Below are 4,429 nucleotides of genomic sequence, written 5' to 3' on the forward strand. Positions count from 1 at the left end.
TGTATATTTAACATTGTTGTCAATATACACATATATTCTGTTTAACCATGTTCAAATTATGCAATTAAGAATAAAAGCCAAACCTCCTGAATATCAAGTTTATTTTTCTGTATTAACTGATGAGGACATGCCAATTAAGATAGCATTTTTGTTGCCACAAATCAGCAAAGTTTTTTTCTCTAAGCATTACCAACACGAATACAAATGACTTATCAACTATCATAACGCAAATTTAAAAGATCAATATTTAGCTTTATAGACAAGAGAGCAATGATTTTTCCGAGAAAGTAATACCTAGTAAAGATTGTTTTATGCTTCAAGGTTCAGGTATAAAAATACCTTCTCGGAATAAAAACGATAATGCTCTCTGTGTTGTCACATTCTTACATTACAAGTATATACAGTAATTAAAAGACAGTATCGTTTTGTATCGATTTGAGCAAATGTCCATAAAATATTATCTAATTTTCCAAAGAATTGCGTCTATATGAAAGTTTCTGATTTATTTATTACATATCACATCCATGAAACGTATTCTCCGATTCTAATGTGAAATCTCGCTAAGGGAACCATTGCCTTTTGGTCCCAGCAAAAACAGTGAAACTAAGATTTCTGGCGCAAATGTTAACTTAATATCGTATAAGTGTTTTAATAATAATAAGAATCATCATAACTCTTTTTACAGAAGGTATTACATTAAGACATATATAGATTTGAAACACCTTATTTAGAATGTGGCCTTCTCAATAAAATCGTATCAATCTCAGAAAATAAAGCATTTAAAAAAATTAACATTATCTTAGTTTCAAATTGTTTACACTCTTACATTACACCAAGACTGAAATAGAACGGAGATAAAGATACAAGTTCAAAGCCACTCATACAATATGTCTCGAATATAATTGTATCAAAACTGTTTCAATGACTCCTAAAATATCTTGTTAATCTCAGAATGTCGGATGTACAAAAACAAATATATAGTTGAATATGTTAATAGAAATAAAAATGCAATCAGAAATATTAATATCTGGATACGATCTCACATTTTATGAATGCGTCTGAACATGTGATGATGAAGTAGAAAACAAAAATTCTCAAATAAAGGTAACCCTAATGAGTTAAACGTATTGAGCGGCAAAATATTCCAACATACATGGAAAAAAAATATTGATAACTGTATTGGCATGACCTGCAAGTCAAATAGTCATCAGACAGTATGAATAAAACGATTTAAATATTGTTTTAAAGATCATTTTACAAGTTCAAAGGCACGCAAACAATATTTATTGAATGTAGAATATTGAATGTCTATTTAAGTTGTCTGATCTCGAAACGGGAGCCCTTAATGTCTGCAATGTTCCCAGTTTGAAATATACATAAAGATCTAGATTGATCGGATCTCCACTCTTCGCAAATTTAACCTTAGATCAAACATCGTATTAAATTTGTTTCAAATGCTTGTTTTGAAATGTGGCTCAAGACATCAGAATTAACAAGAAAATTATCACTAACTGAAAAAACAGTTTTTGTGCTTAACAATCAACAGCAGGGGCCGTTATAGGACTGCTTTCCCAATGTAAAATTCTTTAACATCATTCACTTTTCCCTATAAATTGAATTTACATCAAGTTTTTTTTCCCTTTTGCAAATATATTGTGTATTTTTTTCCAAACTTTAAGGACAGGGTTGCTTCCACGACTTGTGAAAAAGTCCTGCTGTTGTATAATCTCTATGAACTTAAATAGATCAAAACATCTATAGAAACAGTCATGATAATGATACAAAACATTTAACGCATTTTCTAAAGTTTTTACTTTAAAGAAAAGAACCTCTTTCTTGATGTATAAAAGATGTCAAATACATTCATACTCATAAACATTTGCTCCGTCATCTATACGAGGTCAATTTTCAGGGTATTGGACTCACAAATGGCCTATGAAAACGAATTTCGAAAACCAATCACAGAATGATGTTTCGTGTTGAAATTTAACTAGACGTGACTGAGTCACTACTGCTCAAGGCTAGCCTAAGTTATATACTATCTGACAATAGACTTTATCTGAATAGAAATTTATATCGTAAATCTAAGACAGTAAGGATTCTAGACGCACTTTACAAGGAAACCAACAATTTATTGATTCTTGTCACAAAATGTTAGAGTCAGTCTGTCCATACAGACTTCTGTTTCCGAAACGGTTATAAAATGAAACAGTAAAATGAAAAAACGTCAATCCCTCCTTTTTCCCGGGTCCTGCTCTCGCTTCGACCTTGTTTATGTACAAGCGCTTGAAGAATGATTGTAACAATAACTAAGTTTAAATGAAATGACTTTGCAACTTATACATCTAGAAGTAACAAAATCTTCTTATGGCTTTAAAGAACACCAAACAATGATTATTATAATATAACATTTCCTATACTTCAATAGTATGCCCTTAATTAAGTTATATGCACACCGTAACATATTAAAATACACTTAGAAGGAAAAATTGAGAAAAACTCTGTTTTAATATACAAACCAACAAAAAAAAAAGAAATGTAAAATAACATCGGTGCTAAGTGTTAGCAAAATATCAGCAGTTGCCCGTACTTTCTTACATTTTCATCTGGTATATAGAATAGGGACATCTGTTTTAGAAACCATCGAAGAGAAGTAATACTGTTTATTCTTTCAACATGCATTAAGAAATATATCAAGCTCAATTTTGAAACTTTAAAGTACTGACATTTGTTTACATTTTTAATGTAACACGAACATTTCTGAAGTACACACAGAGAAGAAAAACTCTACAGTTGTAATCACAGTATTCACACATCAAGTCATTACAAATTGGCAGGTAATTTTTTAGGTAAGGGCCAAGTAGGGAATGCCGCTTTTAATGATAGTTAGTGCATTCTTTTCTACAAATTATACATATTGAGTAAGAATTTGCTAGATTTCAATACAATTCTGCATTAAAAGTATTTTATCCAAAGACGAGTAAGGTCTTCATTATTTTCCTATAAGAAGAAAACATATAATGACCACATGTTATCAAAAAGATGCTGATTTTTCACAACGATGTATATGAATACATTGGATTTTTGCTGTTTTATACATGTAATTATTACATTTCGTTCAGAAAATGTAGTAATAAAATAGTATGGTTCCGCTGGGGCTCGAACTCAGGGCCTCTCTCGTGTGAAAGTATATGGCTATATTAGTATATGGACTTATTAAATATTATATGCTTATATATTAAATTTTGACGTTTTTGAAGTTGAAAATGAAAACTTTGTTTAATAAATATTACCAAATCGTAAGTTAGAGTGACTTATAAAAGGCTAGGTCATTTACAACAATGTCTAAAAAGAGTATTATTACTTCAGATATACCTGTATACATGTATATCCACTATCGATAATTTTATTTGCCTATTTAGCAGTACAACGTGTATCGGTTATTATTAACCAAAGTTTGCAATGCAATAGGGTAAAAGTCATTGTTAGAACTAAATTAACTCTTTCTAAAATATGAAATACTTTAAGATATGATATATATTGTCTTATAGTAGTTTGATTGATGGTTAATAAACGTTAATAAAAAGTAATAGTATGGTTCCGCTGGGGTTCGAACCCAGGACCTCTCGCGTGTGAAGCGAGCGTGATAACCACTACACTACGGAACCGATGTTTTATACAAAAAGAAACACTTTGATTGTTAAAACCTAAAACTAACACACGTTATTTTATAATGTTATCATTTTTTTAATTAGTGAAAGGATTAATTAGTATTTGGACTTATAAAATGCTGATATATATACTTTTGACGTTTTTAAGTTGAAAATGAAGACTTTCTTTGATAAATGTTATCATTCGTAAGTAAGAGTGACTTATAAAAGGCTAGATTATTAACAACAATGTCTTAAGTGATATTTATTACTTCAGATAGATATCCATCATCGATATTTTTTTGGCCTATTAAGCAATGCAACGTGCATCGTGTATTATTAACCAAATTTTGCAATGCAATAGGGTAAAAGTCATTGTTAAAACTACATTAACTCTTTCTAAAATATGAAATACTTAAAGAGGTGATATATATTGTCTGAAAGTATGTTTGCATGTAACGTTTGATTTATGTTTAAATTGCACAAGAGGTTAATTTGATATCTAAGTGTCTGCGGGCTTCATTGAGACAAAAACAAATGAGGATATCTTCCATATTTTGACTATTAAACATACACAAATCGATCAAATTCCATAATAGACTAAAAGGTTTCAATTTTCTAAATTCAATAAAAAAAGAGAAACATCGAAGAAATATCAAACAAGGAGAATACAATTTAATATGTTATGAATACAAATGATTTTTTGTTTCAAATTTCAGTGAAAACGAACTGATCATGATAATATTTATTGTTTCTTTTTAGTATATTTTTTTTAAATA

The 4,429-nt window shown here is 29.6% G+C and overlaps 1 non-coding gene across 1 annotated transcript; it reads right to left on the reverse strand.

Moving 5' to 3' along the window:
* Window positions 1-3,595: 3,595 nt before the first annotated feature.
* Trnav-cac (transfer RNA valine (anticodon CAC)) lies at window positions 3,596-3,668 on the reverse strand. Its single transcript has one exon. It is a non-coding gene; the product is annotated as a tRNA-Val (tRNA).
* Between the last annotated feature and the right edge of the window lie 761 nt (window positions 3,669-4,429).

The sequence above is a fragment of the Ruditapes philippinarum genome, unplaced genomic scaffold (genome assembly GCF_026571515.1).
Source record: "Ruditapes philippinarum isolate M1 unplaced genomic scaffold, ASM2657151v2 ctg3263_1_1_1_1, whole genome shotgun sequence".
Classification (NCBI taxonomy): domain Eukaryota; kingdom Metazoa; phylum Mollusca; class Bivalvia; order Venerida; family Veneridae; genus Ruditapes; species Ruditapes philippinarum.